This window comes from Theropithecus gelada, chromosome 12 (assembly GCF_003255815.1).
Source record: "Theropithecus gelada isolate Dixy chromosome 12, Tgel_1.0, whole genome shotgun sequence".
Taxonomy (NCBI): Eukaryota; Metazoa; Chordata; class Mammalia; order Primates; family Cercopithecidae; genus Theropithecus; species Theropithecus gelada.
The window spans coordinates 37,650,959-37,669,555 of NC_037680.1; the positions used below are offsets into that span (position 1 = coordinate 37,650,959).

General features: G+C 36.7%; 1 protein-coding gene across 1 annotated transcript in view; it reads left to right on the plus strand.

Annotated features, from left to right (window-relative positions):
• PSMD14 (proteasome 26S subunit, non-ATPase 14) overlaps nt 1–18,597 on the plus strand; it is a 111,089-nt gene that overhangs the window by 43,542 nt on the left and 48,950 nt on the right. The window lies entirely within an intron of this gene.

Sequence of the window (18,597 nt, forward strand, 5' to 3'; positions counted from 1 at the left end):
GAGAAAGGATCTAAATTTCTTAATGGAGACCACACAGGCAAAGGATTGCCTTTGGCATTTTCATGTATGCTTGGCTCACAGAGGCATCAGAATGCCTGCTTGGCATGTTTGTGGGTGAGATAGTGAGTCAAAAATAAAAGCTAAAACTGCATTTATTTATAAAGAGATTGAAGAGTTATTTATTGAGCATCTTTTTTGTGTATGTTTGGTAGTCTTTCCTAGTGTGGAGTTATTTCAATTATTTCGGTACCCTTCTCTAAACTTTTTGACTTTTCTATTAAGATTTTCGATCAGGTAACAGATGTAGTCTGTGAAGCAATGACCTAGATCCTGTGTGAAGTTACAAATAAGTGAATGCCAAACCCTTACAGAGTGTTTGAATTAATGGAGACTTAATGACATGATGAGGAGAAGAGCTGTAGCAGAGAATACGTAGGGCAGCTGAGGTGCGCTGCTTAGAGGAGGGAGGAGAGTCTTCTGTGAGCCAGACCAGCAGGGTGGAGTTGGAGAGACCAGCAGGGCTTGCAAGGTGTGGTCTAAACTGTGAATGTTTTCTTGCCTGAAGTAAAAGACGTATTTGTTGGTTAATGAATAATTATGTTAGCATTTGGAGAGAGAAGATACTTCAAACTTGATATTGATTTCCAACAAGATTAAAAATACGATATGTATAACATTGAGATATAGATTTAATTTCTATTCTTTTCATAAGAGGAAACTGGGAATGTCCATTTGGTGAGGGTACTTAAGTCTTAAAAGTATGCTTATTTAAAGACAAATATGTGATAACATTTTAAAATAAATGTTGGTATGTTTAGTAATATAAAGTTACCTTTGGCTTAAGTAAGCTAGGCAGAACAAATAAAATGTGTAAGGAACTTAGAATAGAAAGTACTTGGGATAGTGTTGCCAGATTTAGCAAATGAAAATACTGGATGCCCAGTTAAATTTGAATTTCAGATAAGTAATCATTTAGTTTTAATATAAGTGTGTCCCAAATACTGGGATGTACTAATAAAAATACTTATTTATCTGAAATTCAAATTTAACTCAGTATCATGTATCCGGCAATCCTATTTGAGGATGAAGAACTTCAGTAATTTATACCAAGAAGGAAGTTAACTAGTCCTAAAACTAGATGTGATGTTGTTTAATTTTGAGTGAATAACTGACTGTTGTAATGGTTTTGAATAGTCTTAAACCATTCCATTTTGGACAGGGCCTAACCAGCCATTTGCAGACAGACAGATAAAATGTTATTATAGTTGTGTTGACTTAACTTTGAACTTTGTAATGTTGTGTCTTGATTAATCAAGGTAGCAGGAAGGAGAGGAGATCTCAGATCATTTCCAGTAAGAGTAAAAACAAACTAAAATGAACAATAAGTGGATTTCATGTTCACATAAATACATTTATAGTTAATCACTAGATTGCTGTAATGCAGGTATGGTTAGAAGCAGTTAGATTTTGGAGATTTTGGATATGGCCTGAAGGTATTCCATATCTTGGTTAATGGTATTGATATTTACCCTACTGCCTAAGGCAAAACCTGCAATCATATTGTACTTCTCCATTTCCCCCAATTGTACTGTGCAGTGTGCTTCAAATGTTTATTCTCGTCATTGCCTCTGCTTATTTCAGCCTTTCTATAATCCTGTCTGTGCCCTCCTTTGTCTAGTCTTCCTTAGTAAATCTTCCCACCACCAGAAATTCTATAGTTCTTTTTAAAATGTGGAACTTACTACTTTATTTATTTGTTTAAATATCCTTAATGAGACCTCAATCATTTTCAGTTTAGGATAAAAATTATGGTCTTCAGGCCAAAGTGTAGTGAAGGGGGATGGGGAAAAGGGGATGGGAAAGAGAGGGCCACCTATCCCTTTTGGGTGTGATCAGGATCATCTGGGAGCTTTCTAAAATGATTTGTATGGTTGTGTGTCATTGTTGCTGGTGAAAGTGGCCTTATCACTTAGCTTATACTAGGGCAGAAAGAAAGTTGCAGCGTAGTATCACAGAATGGCCCCTTTGGCCCTTTTATGAGTTGATCTACTGTCTAGAATTTCTGTCCTCATGATTTGTCTCTTTCTACATTCATCTTTTGCTCTGAACTTCTCATATCTCAAACTAGCCATGTTATACTCTATAAGTCCTCAAGTTTCCCATACTATTCTGCTTATCCATTATATTACTTTTTGTAAGGTGTTCTCTGTAAAGGAAAGCCCTTTAACCCCATTGTGTATTTAATGTATTTACTACTTTCTTTCTAGACTACTTAAAAATGATCCCTTACCCTCCTCTTTCCCCTGGAAGTCTTCTGTGGTGTGCTAGTTAGGAAAGGTTGATTATGTTTCAGGAACAACCTCCAAATCTCAATGGTTTAAAACCAGAAGGCTTTCTTTTTCACTCATACTATATGTCTACATGGGTCGTCTGGGTGCTCTGTTCCGTGGTATCATTACTGTGGGACTCAAGCTGACATAGCACTATCATTGAACACTGGCTCCTTAAAAAGCTTTGATTGAAGGTGACACTGGCCACTCTGCTTACATTTCCTTGGCTGAAGCGAGTCACATGTTCATACCTGACCTCAAGAGGTCAGGGAAGTGCAGTCCTATTACGTGCCTGAGAGAGTAACCAAAAATATTTCATGGAGAGCAGCAATTAGTGCATATGATGTCTCTAGCCTGATAAACTCTCTACTTCATATTTCTGTGATAATTTGTAAACCTCTGTATCTCACTAAATTGAAATTATAATAAATGTTGTAGTAATTCAGAATTTGATGCATTTGGTGATTGGCTCTAGACCTCTGAAATTCCTAGACAACTGGCTGGGCAAACTAACTGTAGCCATTTCATTAACCTCACAATAATGAAATTCTTATTTTGTAAGTTTATATCAGTGGTTTTCAACCTTGATATAAATAACTTGGTTATTTATATCCTTGATTTAGAATAACTTGGGGAGCTAAATAAGAAAGGATTCCTGAGCCTCAATCCATAGCAATTAAATCAGAATCTCTGAGGGTAGGCCCAGGTATCAGAATTTTTTAAGCTCTCCTTGTAATTCTGAGCTATAAATACAGTTAAGAACCTCTGGCTTACATTCACTGCTTATTTGCTTTCTGAGGAGGCTCTTTGAAATAGGGCCTTGCTTTTATTATATTCCCAAGACTTACTCTCTTTCCTTTTATTTTGCCACTAAAATAATAAACTACACTGGGTTATAATCAAGTATTAATTTTTATGTATACTGTGTATTTTCTGTCTCCTATGTTACATTTTAAGGACTAGGACCACATCTAGCATCATATACCCAGTGCATGTCATAGTATCTGCCACCCAGTTTCCCAAGTCTTTTTTTTCTTCCTTTTTTTCGGATATTCATGCCCACATTCACCCATTTTTTTGGATTCCCTCTCTTCTGTATGTTGCTTTCTTTTTCTTGTATTGTTTCTTTGTCTTTCTCTTCTTTCATTAGATGAGGTAAAGTAACATTTGAGAAATAAAGCAAAATGTAATTATATTTGAAAAATGTAAAGCAAGATACACACAAACAGAAAGGTTATTTGTATTCCGTGTTAACACCTCCAGGGCCCAGCTTTTATGGCTGCTTAGTGGCTCTAACAGCTGATCACTGTAGCATCCACTTAACCTTCAGCTCCTTTGATCAGTGATCCAGCTAATCCCCCAGTCTTGAACTCCGTGTCTTCTTATCCATTGGTGTCCATTGCTTGGATGTCAGATAATCAGCTGTTTATAATATTATTTATTAAAGGAATATTTTGTTCTGAGAACTGTATATTAAAGAGAAATAATCTGGCTTTAAGACTATGAGTCAGATGTAACATTTATACAAATTCTGTAAACTGAAAAGATGCTCTATATCATAATAGTGAAATCTTGAGTCCTTAAGACTTAATATTTTGTGTGGAAAATATATCATCTTATCCTTCAAATATTGTCTTATAACTGCGTATTTATTTTAGGCATATCAGGGAACTCCAAAATGATTTATATTCTTAAGTGCTGAATATTTTTCATAAAGCCAAAAGTATGGATAAGGAAGAGCATGTCTCCTTTAAAGATGACCCTACTTATTTGAAAAGTCACATCCTCAGAAAAACAACCACTGAAATTTAAACAGTATTCACTCATGTTTGACTAATTAGAAATCCATGCTTTAGTTAGCCCATTTTATTGTTTAAAAAGCTTTGAGTGGTAATGTGTTTTATGTCTCTGTGCCTTTCAATGTGTCGTTTTTATCTTCCCAGAATGCCTTTATCCCCCTGCCGCTTTTCTTACTTGGAAAAGGTCTATATATTCCTTAATTCTTAGCATAAAGGAAGATTTTATCCAATAGATTGCTATCACTTATGTGTTTGTTCCCTATTTATGCATCTATTTTGGTACTTATTCTATATTGCAGTTATGGTTCTTCTCTTTCTTCCCTGCCCTCTACTTTGTAAACCTTTTTAGGGCGAGGACTTTCCTACTTGTGTGTAGCTAGTACATGGTACGTGGGCTGTCAAGTCTAGTTGTTGAGTGAATAAATAAAAACGTAGATTCTTTGTATGTCTCTCTGTGTGTAACATTTCATACATGGCTTTGCATAGTATAATTTAGAAGATGGTCTAGTTAATGAATTATGAATTATGGGTGCTTCCCAAAATAACCACTTAATTTATTTTTTATTTATTTTTACATGTTTTGTAATTTAAATACATAAATAGTACCATAGCTGAACAGTGTTTTCAAAAAGGCCACTGGCACTATAAGAACTCTAGAGCCAGTTGCAGTCTTTTGTGGAACAATTCTGATACCTCAGTGTTCTGTTATGAGACATTCACATTCTGCTTGATTCTGGGCCCCTCTTTCCAGTTATAAAAGACAGTATGTTTTTGCCAATCTTAAATGTTTATATTTTCTGGTTTCTGAAGTTTGAACTGGTCTCCATGAATGATGCTGCCTTTTTGTATGTGTGTCAGGTGGTGGGGGGTTGGTGGAGACAGAGTATCACTCTGTTGCCCAGGCTAGAGTGCAGCAGCACAGTTTTGGCTCACTGCAGCCTCCACCTCCCAGGCTCAAATGATCCTCCCACCTTAGCCCTCCAAGTGGCTAGAACTACAGATTTGAGCCACCACACCTGGCTAATATTTGTAGTTTTTTGTAGAGACTGGGTTTCGTCATGTTGCCCAGGCTGCTGAATGATGCTTTTTTATAACAAAGGTAGTTGAGCATTGTGCTTGGTCCTTTCTCATTGTAATGGAGCATAGTGATTGTTACCCAAAGTGGGAGACAGCCATTTCCTATTCTGATGAGACAGATTTCATAGATCTCTAAAGTGATTGGTGCTCATGGTATATTTCACACACACATAGACACTTTTTGTTTTTAGTTTTTGTGGGTTGATAGTGGGTATATTTATTTATGGAGGATACACACACGTTTTTTAAATAGGTGAGAATTGTTTCAAAGTGAGTACCAAAGGTGGTCTTAAAGGGAAAGAAATATCAGTTAGGCATTGTGCACTGGGCTGACAGCCCCTATGTTACTTTGATGGGGTCTCTTATAACCAGATAATGGTGTCATTTACCCCTCTCCCCTGCTAGTACATTGCTTCACCCACTGCCTGTTTCTTGCTGCAGTTTTTATATTCTCAAAATACTGGCTGCAGGGCCACCAAACTTAGGTGTGCTATATTAGAGGAACTCAGTAGGCCTAGGAAAAGAAACTTTTCAGAGAGGCAGGAACCGAATTTGTTAAATAATTAGAAAATCTGAGAGCAGGTGGGTGAGGTAGGAAAGGGATATAGAGTATGGTATAGGAATATAGTATACTTCTCGTTGTTTGACATCCTTGAACCATTATATTTCCCATTGTTTTCTTGTCTCTTGCTAATCAGATTTTTAATAAAGAACTATGTCATTGGTTAAAGTTACTCAAGAACCTAGGTATATTTCAGCAGTGGATGAAATTATGTCTCTGTTGTTATGTTGGCAATTATTTATTTATTTATGTATTATACAAGGTACATAGTGTTAGGTATGTTTTCTAATGTTTAATTCTTACTCTGATATTCTGAGTTTTTACTAAAGTCAGTACTTTCAGGATTACTCAGATGAAAGATGCAGTATATGTATGTTTTTATTTGTAATATTTGTAATATTATATAATTGCATTTTATTTTAAATTTCTATAATCCTTAAAATATATGGAGATATTAGTATTTATAAATGTAGCATTTCAAAAGCAATGCATCATTATTTTGACATTTCCATTCTTACTTTCTTTCCTTCTTTTTGTCTTTCTTTTTTTCTTTTAAAGAATTAATGCACCATCTGGAAACCTCTGAGATCATGCCATAAAAGGAATTTGGGCTTTTTTTGGCAACCAGTCATCAGGCTATGCTGTGATTATGCACCTTATCAAAATAATAAAACATAATTAGAAAGGTGTATTAACTCGTTTATGTTTTAAAACACTTTTATATTGAGGATTCTTGTATAGACATTATGGGAATAAAAAATTACTACTTCTCTATCCCAAGGTTAAGATGATTAATGGGACAGTTGTTGGATCTGCAAACAGAAATGTAAATGGAAACCCTATGTGATTAAATTGTTCTGAGCTATTTCTGAACACTATCTCCTCTATCTTCTTTTCAGTGTTAAAATAGGCAAATACAATTAGTTTATATGTTTTTCTGAGGGGAGATTGCAGTATTACATTGCAATTAACTTGCTCTGTTCTTCTCTTCTGAATAATATAGTCATTGGAACTGTCAGCCAAAGAATCTTTTTTTTGGAACATTTTTTTTTTTTAACTCTAAAAAGTAACAAGTTTTTTAAATTAATTGAAAGCAAACAGCTGAAATCATGCATTGAAAGGGTTAAGTCGACATGAAAGAATTCATTTCCACTTTAATGACCTAGCCTTGCTGGGTTAGGACGATGGGGAACATGCTTCTGACTTGTACTCCTATTGCCAATTAACACCTCCTATAACAGGTTGCCTTAGCTAGTCATTGAAGCTCATACAGTAGAAATAGTTTACATGCAGCTTGTTTTTCACACTAGTTGTTTAATACTCACAAAATTAAAGTATTAAAAGGTTGTTTCTTACCTTGCTGGGTAAGAGATAAACAATACAATGGTAGTTATTTGTATGTGTTTGAATTCACTTGTGTTGTTTTTTTTTTTTTAAAGAATTTTTAATTGAGGAAACAATGTAGTGGTTTCATCAAAATTTTTGATTTTATGACAAAATTTGTTGAGGGTTATATTAGGTACCATAAAATTAAGAATTATTTTCCATCAACTCAATAAATTATATGTTTAGGTTTTGTTTTAAAACATATAATCACCTTCATTTGTTCCTAAAGCCTATTTTCTTTTTTGTTATAAAGCATATATTTTAACAGACTTTTAAAAATAATGTTAAAACACAGGACTAAATATGTACTTTTAAATAGCCATTATAAACATAAGCCATATGTAATACTTAAATATTCAAACTCCTGTTTTTTTTTTGTTTTATTTTTACAAATTTTTGAAATGTTTAATGTGATTTCCCGAGATAAATTTATATTTTTAGATATTTTTGGAATGTTGCAGTTCAGTGATGCTATTTATTTTACATTTCTTTTAAGTGACACTTTAGTTCATGTTTAATCAGCAGGTATTTTAATAACATAATACAATTGGCTAAATAATTGATACCAGTTCACACTAAGAGAAAGGTGGAGTAATAGAACTAATAGTGTTAACAAATTTGTTAAAAGGCCTGAGTAGGTAACACTTTGAGGCGTTAGTTTTTATGCTGTTATAATGGCAAATGCCTTTTTTTTTTTTTTTTTTTTTTAGCACTTAGTCAACAAGGGCTACCCATGTAAAAGTCATAGGTTTTTATACTAGATCAGAGTTTAGTCTTCCAAATGGAAAAAAAAAATCTACCTCATGCCTCAGTTAATTTAACCACATTTAAAATTTGTAAACCTGGATGATAATATCTGTCTTACTAAATGTGGCAGATCAAAACTCATTGTACTGAGGTTTATTTGCCTTTGCGGAATTAATAACAGGTTTTATATCACTGGTTGCTTAGATTTTCATGAATGAATAAAGGCTGATCACACTGCTTGTGCTCAGCTCTTTACCCTACAGTTCTGTTAGATCACTGACTTACAGTTTTAGTCTGTTTAAAGGTGTGAATTTTCCCCCTTTTTATAACAAACTTATTTTCAAGAGTCAGAATTACTTAAGTGATTTCAAAGTTGCTTATAGGAATTTAGTATTGAGGATTTATATAGCAAAAGTAATTATTTCAATTCCTTATTTTTACAAGGGACATGTGCATTTTAGTTTCATATTTTTTACAGAAGTATGTAACTATAAATCATATTCCAAGTTTCAAGTGGTAACATTCATTTAAGTTTTAGCAGCAGACTGTGAAGTTGCAGAATGTTCAGATGTTTCTTATTTACTTTTCTATTGTCAGTGATGTGTGTGCTTATTTTATAGTGGCATTGTGTGAAAGACAGACTATTTATATAGCTTAAGTACCTCTTTAGTTATACTGGTGCCTTGGTTTATTCTAATAGTTATTATTAAGTGACCTTGAAGTTTAAGTTACATCACATTCAATCTCCAATAAATGACTTCTGTTCTTTTTTTTTAAATGGTGGTGAAACAGTTGTTATAAGGTCAACAAAGTTAACTTGAATAGTTCACATACTACATAAGCTGATAATTTTAGAACTATGCTCTTGATTAAGCACCAGAAAAAAGACTTTTTTTTTCCATTACGGTTTTTTATAGTAGTAGCAGCCTAAGCCAATTTTAAAAATTCAAAAAGTATTTGGAGGCCAGGTTTTCATTTGGTTTATATCATTATATAATTTTTTTAACCTCACTTTACCTAGCATTTCACTGACTTTCTTAAACATAATAATTTCTCAATAAATAAAAGATGATTGAAGGATTGATACTCTGTAAATTTATTCTGGTCTTTTTTAGTCCTATAAATAAGACATGTATAATTTGTCCTCATGTGATCACTTAGTCCATTTTAGTTGAATGTTAATATAAACTAACAATGCAATAGTTACAACTTAAGTCTAACTTGAGAAAACATGTTAACAGTTTCTACTTGTGAAATCTTTACTTTTTCATTGAAGTCTAGGATTGGAAATATGAGACATAAGCGTTGGGGTAGAGGGACTTGGAAACTTACTTGTGGGTGAGGGATAAAAACCATGCGCTGTCTCCTTTCCACTAGGTAGCTCCTCCCAATCCTGAAACTTTGTGTCTCTGCCCGTTACAACCTCATTAACCTGACCACTCCTACTCGACATTTCCCCTCACTGAAACTCTTGACTCATACGTTTTTCCCCTTAAGTTTTTTCATATTTAAAACAGAGTCTGGCCAGGCACAGTGGTTTATGCCTGTAATCCCAACACTTTCGGAGGCTGAGGCAGGCAGATCATGAGATCAGGAGTTTGAGACCAGTCTGGCCAACATGGTGAGACCCCGTGTCTACTAAAGATACCAAAAATTAGCCGGGCTTGGTGGCACATGCCTGTAATCCCAGCGACTTGGGAGGATGAGGCAGAAGAGTCACTTGAATCCGGGAGGCAGAGGTTGCAGTGAGCCAAAATTGTGCCATTGCACTCCAGCCTGGGCGAGAGGGTGAGACTCTGTCTCAAAAAAAATAGAGCCATACCTCAATATCTATATTTGCTCAGGGCATAGCCATCTAGCACATGAAGTATCTTGAAAATCCTTCATATTTGAGACTTCTGTTTCTACAAGGAATTAGTGTCTTATTTTTGTTGTTTATTCAGTTCTTTTTCTGAAGACAGGGCCTTGTTGTGTTGCCCAGGCTGGAATGTGCAGTGACACAATCACAGCTTGCTACAGCCCCAACCTCCTGACCTGAAATAATCTTTCCACCTTAACCTTCTGAGTAGCTGGGAATACAGGCACACACCACCATGTCTGGCTAATCTTTAAAAAAAATTTTGTGGAGATGCTGTCTTACTATGTTTCCCAGGGTGGTCTTCAGCTGCTGGGCTCAAGTGATCCTCCAGCCTTGGCCTCCCAAAGTGCTGGGATTGTAGGTGTGAGCTACTGCACCCAGCCCTATTCTAATATACAACAAATTTTGGGATTATAGGTGTGAGCCACCGTGCCTGGCCCTACTCAGTTCTTTAAAATACATTAATACTAAGAATATAATTTTATATTCTTATATATATGCATCCATAATTTAATTCTTTGGACTGGTAATATATTTGAGAACTGTGCTTGCCTGCTTTTTATTTTTCTATCATTTGTATGCCGTGACTTTTAAAAAGTCTCAAATGCTTTGTGTGACTTAAATTTCCCATAGCTTTTAATAAAAAGTTATTTTTTTAGGGCAAAGGCTTTTTTTTAATTGGACTTGGAAAAAGGCATATTAATTTTTATATTAGTATCTATACAGTGTATAGTGCATTTTGCTCTCTATAGCCCACTGTGCCCATCTAGACTTCAGGAAATATGGGGAGACACTGAAGTGTTCCCTGTTCTCAGTGAGCATACTAACTACTTTTGAATAGGAAGGACATCTCAAGTTTTCTTTCCATTTTCTTTAATAGGAAATGGCTCCAGGAGGCAGAAACTTCTAAAATTATAAACAATGAAAGTGAACTAAGCTCCTAGAATAAAAGTAGATTGGGGCATCTGAAAATGGGATGGCATACTCTACTGGAAAGTATATTACTAGTGTCAGAAGTTGCATTTTAGCTCTGATTATAATACTTTTAAGCCTTGTGGTATATGTTGATGCATATTTTGACTACCTCACAAGCTTCTCGAAGCTTTTGTTTAACCACGCAGTTTGTGGCAGCACAAGTATTATTTGTAGTTTGGGATTGGTATCTATCACACATTTGAAAAAAAAAAAAAAAAGGTGTGTTTTTCCAGAGCCTGAAAAATTCCAGATTTTCTCTGATAGGACTATGTGGCTCATGGAATGATTTAGAAAACTTAAGGTTAAACAAAGATAAACAGCTTTTATTACACCCTGTAACATATATATATGTGTGTGTGTGTGTATATATATATATGTGTGTGTGTGTGTGTGTATATATATATATATATATTTTTTTTTTTTTGAGACAAGGCCTCACTGTGTCCCAGACTGGAGTGCAGTGGTGAGATCATGGCTCACTGCAGCCTTGACCTGGGCTCAAGTGATCCTCCACCTCAGCCTCCCAAGTAGCTGGGACTACAGGCATGTGTCACTATGCCTGGCTGAGCCTTTCATATTGTTTTTTGTTTTTTGTTTTTTCCACCCGCTCTGTCACCAAGGCTAGAGTGCAGTGGCATGATTTTGGTTCACTGCAACCTCTGCCTCCTGTGTTCAAGCGATTCTCCTGCCTCAACCTCTGAGTAGCTGGGATTACAGGCACCTGCCACCATGCCTGGCTAATTTTTGTATTTTCAGTAGAGGTGGGGTTTCACCATGTTGGCCAGGCTGGTTTTGAACTCCTGACCTCAGGTGATCCGCCCGCCTTAGCCTCCCAAAGTGCTGGGATTACAAGCGTGAGCTACTGTGCCCAGCCCTATTCTAATATACAACAAATTTTGGGGGTTAGGGTGGATACACAGTATATTCCAAACTTACTTGCCTAGGAGTGAACTCTTTGGATGTTATTTTCTTGCCACTCATTTCTCAAAAATGAATATTTAAAAAATCTCTGCCCACACTGCAGAATAACAAATAATTGATGAAACTTGGTGATATATTGAATATAAGGACTGAAGGAGAAAGTCAACAAAAATTTTGCCTAGATTCATAGTTTGAGACTCAATGTATTAATTAGAATAAGTTGGCAAGTTAGTTTGTAGAGAAACATGGTTGAGTTTGAATTTTGAAGGCCTTGAATTTGAGATTTCTCCCTTGGGAAAGAATGTGGTCATAGTAAATTAGGAAGGAACCTTTAAAAATCATGTAATTTTTTTTTTTTTTTTTTTTTTTGAGATGGAGTCTCTCTCTGTCACCAGGCTGTAGTGCAGTGGCACGATCTCAGCTCACTGCAACCTCTGCCTCCTGGGTTCAAGTGATTCTCGTGCCTCAACTTCCCAAGTAGGTGGGGTTACAGGCATGCACCACCACACCCAGCTAATTTTTGTATTTTTAGTAGAGACAGGGTTTCACCATGTTGGCCAGGATAGTCTCGATCTCCTGACCTCATGATCCGCGCCCCCCTCGGCCTCCCAAAAAAATCATCTGATTTAATCAGTCATTGAATGTGTAAGCTTTTTCTGTAATACTTTTACCAATTTGAACACCTGTGTTTGATTAACTCCAAATATATGGGTAGCTTATTAACTTAAACTCTTCTTTAGATAGTTTGGACCAATACAAAATTTGTGTGTGTGTGTGTGTGTGTGTGTGTGTGGTTTTTTTTTTTTTTTTTGAGACGGAGTCTTGCTCTGTTGCCCAGGCTGGAGTGCAGTGGCGTGATCTCAGCTAACTGCAAGCTCCGCCTCCCAGGTTCCTGCCATTCTCCTGCCTCAGCCTCCCGAGTAGCTAGGACTACAGGCGCCTGCCACCACGCCCGGCTAATTTTTTTGTATTTTTAGTAGAGACGAGGTTTCACCGTGTTAGCCAGGATGGTCTCCATCTCCTGACTTTGTGATCCGCCCGCCTTGGCCTCCCAAAGTGCTGGGATTACAGGTGTGAGCCACCATGCCTGGCCCAAAATTTTTCTTAAATTGAACCCAAATTCACTGTCCTATAGCTTCTTCCAATTAGCTCATAGTTCTGCATAAAATGTAGTCTGAATCAGTAGTTCACACACTTTAGCATCATGATCACCTGGAGGGCTTTTTAAAAACCCACATGTCTGGGCTCTGCCTCCAGAGTTTCTGATTCAGTAAGAATGTGCATTGCTAACCAGTTCACAGGCGATGCTGACTGTGAAGGGTTCAGAGACTACACTTTGAGAACTGTTAGTCTAAACTTTGTCTATCTGACAGCTTTTCAGATTTTAAAGAGAGGTGTTTTGTACCTTGGGTCTTCTGTTTCCCAGACTTTATCAAGTTCTTTTGAACATTTCCTAGATATCATGCATGATTTGAAGTCACATTCCTGTCCTGGGTAGCTCAGATTTTGAGAGTGAAGAACTCTCTGAAGTGGAATCTCTAAAGAGCCAAGACTTGCCCCAAAAAAGCTGTATCCTTCAGTGCCTAAAATACTTTGCATGTGTAAACATAAGCCTAGCTGGTTGTTGCATGGGTTAATCTGTAATTTACCTCTTGTTTTTGTAGCCTCCAAGAAAGGAGAGAAATCTGCCTCCATGTGAATGTACTTGGTAGCCAGGCTCCTTTCTCTTAGCTTTTTTTTTTTTTTCCTCCCCAGGTTTGTTGAGGTATAATTGACAAAATTATATGATCTTAAGGTATACAATGTGGTGATTTGATATATGTATATTTAATGATGTGATTATCACAATCAAGTTAGTTTACATGTGTCACTTCATTCGATCCTCTGAATTTATTCATCTTATAATGAAGTTTGTACCCTTCAACCCACATCTCCCCTTTTCCCCACACCCCTGGCTAATGGTAACCACCATTCTACTCTCAGATTCTATGAGTTCAACTTTTTTAGATTGCACGTATACATGAAGTATGTGTTTTTCTCGGTCTTGCTTATTTCATTTAGCACAATGCTTTTGAGGTTCACCCATGTTGTCACAAATGGCAGGGTTTTCTTTTATGGTTGAATAATATTCCATTTGTGTGTATATGTGTGTGTGTGTGTGTGTGTGTGCATCACAGGTTCTTTATCAATTCGTCCATTGACAGACACTTAGATTGTTTCCACATCCTGGCTATTCTGAGTAATGCTGCAGTGAGCAAGAGACTGCAGATATCTTTGTATGGTGTTGATTTCATTTCCTTTGGGTATCCAAAAGAGGAATTGCTGGTCATATGGTAGTTCCGCTTTAATTTTTTGGTGAACTTCCATACTGTTTCCATCATGGCCATCTCCACTTATGTTCCCACCAACAGTGTATGAGGTTCCCTTCTGTCTATAACATCACCTTTTTCAAGTTAGAGGAGGGTTCCTTCAAGATTGTAAATTAAAATATTCAGTGTAGGAGTAGGTTAGAGTTCTTTTAACTTAAGGTTATATTACTGGTTAAAATGGCTAGAGTCATCAGATATCTCAGAGAAGGAGACTTTCAACAATATTCTTTAATTATAGGTTAAGTTCCTAGGTTTATTTGCCTTATTAAAAGAACTATCATGAACACTCTGGTTTCTGCAAACATCTCTGCTTATTTACTTAAATAATGTCTAGGAGTGAAAAAGTAGGTCAAAAAGTTCGTGCAGTTGAAAGGCTCTCGATATACCTTGCCCAGTTGCTTTTCTGATAGACTATCCCATTTTACATTCCCATCAACAATGCTGATAGTGTTTCTTTTATTATACCTTTTCTAAAATTGGGCTTTGTAAAGCTTGTTTGGTAGACAGACAAACCCCCACAATATCTTAATGTGTTAACTGGCACTTCTTTAATTAAAGAAGATCAACTAGGGAGCTTGAACATTTTTCATATTTCTCCCCTCCCCTCCCCCGCCTCCCCTTCCCCTCCACTCCCTCAGAGTCTCACTCTGTCACCCAGGCTGGAGTGCAGTGGTGTGATCTCAGCTCACTGCAACCTCTGCCTCCTGGGTTCAAGCGATTCTCCTGCCTCACGCTGCTGAGTAGTTGGGATTACAAGTACATGCCACCATGCCTGGCTAATTTTTTGTATTTTTAGTAGAGACAGGGTTCCACCATGTTAGCCAGGATGGTCTCCATCTCCTGACTTCATGATCCGCCCGCCTTGGCCTCCCATAATGCTAGGATTATAGGCATGAGCCATGGCGCCTGGCCTTCATATTTATTTCATCACATTTTCTGATGTAATTAGTCTCTTTATTATTCTTTGCCCATGCTTCCATTATGGTTTTAGTATTTTTAATTTGCTTGTGTACTGACTTTTAGTCATAAATGGGAAAACTATTTTTTCAGGGTGTTTTGTTTTAAATTCTTTAAGTATTTAGAAATTTAGATTATGTTGGCAATTTTATGTTCCTTTATTTGTTCAGTTGGGTTTGTACCTAAAATGTGCTTCTTCACCCAGATCAAATAGATATTCACCAATATTTTTGGCATAGCATTTGTTACACTTTAATTTTTTAAAAAAACATGTAACTCTTTAATCCATCTGGGTGGTGGTATAACATGATATAGGGAAGGAAATTTAGTTTTAAATGCTTCCAGTACTAAGAAAAAATGAAAAATTAAAATAGAATATGTTCAATTCTATGGTGATAACTTTGAAATCTAAATGAAATGAAGCTTTCTGCAACACTATAATAGTTCATCTGGCCTCAAGATATAGATAACCTGAATTTATCAATACAACTGAAAAGGTTATAACACTTAGCCACAGAACAGCCTCAAAGCCAAATGTTTTAATAATGAACACTTCCAAAATTGAAAAACATGGATAGATTTTTTATTCACATACATTTTATTGGAACATAGAAAATGGAAAACTTTGTAATTGGGAAACTTGTAAATTTTTCAGTTTGTTTTGTAACTAATATAATGATATCAAAACCTGGCAATTTTCACACACAAAAAATGCCAGAGCAATCTCACTTATGAGAAAAAAAAAATCAATGAACAAATAGTAAAGAAAACATGAACAATTAATCTAGAAGTACAAAGATGATTTAATAGTGGGAAATATTAATGTAATACACCACTGAAGAAAGGTAAGGTGAATGAACTGGTAGCCATTGTGGCTTCTTTTAAACAAAAAATGTTGGTATCTCATTGACAAATTTTGCTCAGTCTTTTTGTTTTAATTGTTACTTGTAAGCAGCATACACATGAATTTCCATTTTAAACCCATTATGAGAGGCTTTTATCTTTTAACAAGGGACTTTAATCCATTTATATGTTTTCATAACCAATATATTTGATCTTACCTTATGTTGCTTGGTATTTTTGTTTTTCTTCTTTCTTGATTTCCTTCTGTTGTTTTACTGTCAGTATTGTGTTTGGTTTTTCTTCCCCAGTGACTTACTAATGTGTACATAGCTTTTTAATTTTAGTTTAAAAATTTTTTCGAGACAGGGTCTCACTCAGTTGCCCAGGCTGGAGTGCAGTGGTCAACCATGGCTCACTGCAGCCTCAGCCTTTCGGGTTTTAGCCATCCTCCCACTCAGTCTCCTGAGTAGCTGGGATTACATGCTTTTTAATTTTTACAGTGGTTAAAGTTGTTCAAAAAACTAATTTATGTTTCTAGAATAATAAAAGTCAACACTTACATCTGTATTTTCTCCTATTATATAAGATAGAGCATATTGTGTACTTCATTTCTCCCTCCTGCCTGTATAGTTACCTGGATAATGGGGAGTTTGGATCCTGATTACATTATTTGTATCTGTATCTTTTTAACTGCATTCACTGGTTGTAACAGATTTCTTTATATGATGACTCTTCCACGTTTTAGCCTTTAATTTTTATTTGAGGAATGGGATGCTCAAGTGGATCTTTTATTCAAGAAGCTCTTTCAGGGAAGATATATGAAATCCTATTTTCTGAGCCCTTATATATTTAGTAATATATTTGTGGGCCTTTGGATGTTTTTAAAAAATTGAATATAAAATTCTTACTTTCAGTTTTTTACCTAAAACTTTGAAGATTTGCTTCATTGTTTTCTGCCATCTAATGTTGCAAATAAATCCAAAGTCAACCTGTGTTGCATTTGTTTCCCAGCAGGCTGTTTGGTTTCTCTACTCATATGGTTTTAGACATTTTACTTAAAGTAATTGAGATTTAGCTAAGATTTTTCAAGATACAGGTTTTTTTTCATTGCTTATTGCCTCACATATGACGGTCCCAAAAGTGAACTTTTTTTTTTTAATTCAAGAAAATTTTCTTCAGCTTTGCCTTTGCTTGTTGTTTCTGTTTATTTTATCCTTAGAAACAACTGTATTTTTTAGCTTTGAGCTCTTGTCTGTCCTGTAATTCAGGTGTCCCCATATGAGTCTGTGACCATAGAAAACGGGCCACACAGAAAGAGGTGAGCGGCAGGCAAGTGAGCATTACTGCCTGAGCTCCACCTCCCGTCAGATTAGTGGCGGCTTTAGATTCTCATAGGAGCACAAACCCTGTTTTGAACACCCATGTGAGGGATCTAGGTTGCATGCTCCATCTATAATGCCGGATGATCTGAGATGGAACAGTTTCATTTCAAAACCATCCTTCCCAACCCAAAACTCGAAAAGTGGTCTTCCATGAAACCAGTCCCTGGCACCAAAAGGTTGGGGACTGCTGCCCTAATTTTATTGTATTTCTAAAAGTTTTCATCTCTAACTTTTTACTGTACATTTTGGGACATCTAGACATTTATATTGTATATAACTGAATTAAATTTGTTATAATGCTTTTACCCTTGTTTCTCTTAGTGTGATTTTAATTCTTAATTATTTTTCATCTTTTTATCTTGTTCTGTCCTTCAGCTTTCCGTTTCAAAGATAAGGAACTTCTATTTTACTGATGTCAAATAGTTTTCTAAAATTTTGTTCATGATTCCTATATTTAGGTGACTTTTCTTTTTGAATCACCAGAATACTGCCCCCCAGGAGTGTTTGCCAAAAGATAATGTAGTTAGATGGTCCACAGCCCCACATTTTTCTCATCTTGGGAGCTAATTGGGTCATCCTTGATCTGTAGCTGTGAAACGGGAAAAGTTCCCTTGTCCCCTTCACAGGGCGTTCAATTGGGATGTAGCTCGCTTCTTCAGTGCACCACTGCTCACACCTCTAGGGGAGCATACAGACAGGCAGGCTGTGGGGCTCTGACCCCCAGCAGTGTCTAGGATTGAATATTTACAGCTGAAGCCCCAGTGGGTGTGTGTTACAGGGTGCTCTTTTAGTTTAGCCATCCATAGGTGGCTTGTGTTAGACAGCTCAATTAGACCCCCTGCCTTACTGCAAGGACAGAGGCCTTTCTGTATCTGGGAATTCTTGCCTTGGTGTACTGGAAGAATCCGATCACATGTGGGCTTGGAGAATGAATGCAAGGTTTTACTGAGTGGAAGTAGCGCTCAGCAGATGGGGGAGCCAGAGGGAGATGGTTTTCACCTGGAGTCAAGCTGCTGTCCTCTGACTGCCTTGGCCAACTCTGCTTCATTCTGCTGGTTGATGGCCTGCTTGCATGCTGGTTTGCTCCTACCCCGGTGGTTTCTCTCCACATCCAGCCATCCGTGTGTTCCTCTGCTGATGTGCTCCTCTCTCATGTTCAGCCACCGGTGTCTTCTTCTGCTGATGTGTTCTGTTCCTCTCAACGTCCAGCCACTTGTGTCTTTGCTTGGGTCTTGGAGTTTTAATAGACACAGGATGGGGGAGTGGCAGGCCAGGGTGGTCTTGGAAATGCAACATTTGGGCAGGAAAACAAAAATGCCTGTCTTCACCTAGGTCCATGGGCGCAAGCCCGGTGGTGGTGCCCTAGCCAGGGGCCACACCCTCCTCTACCC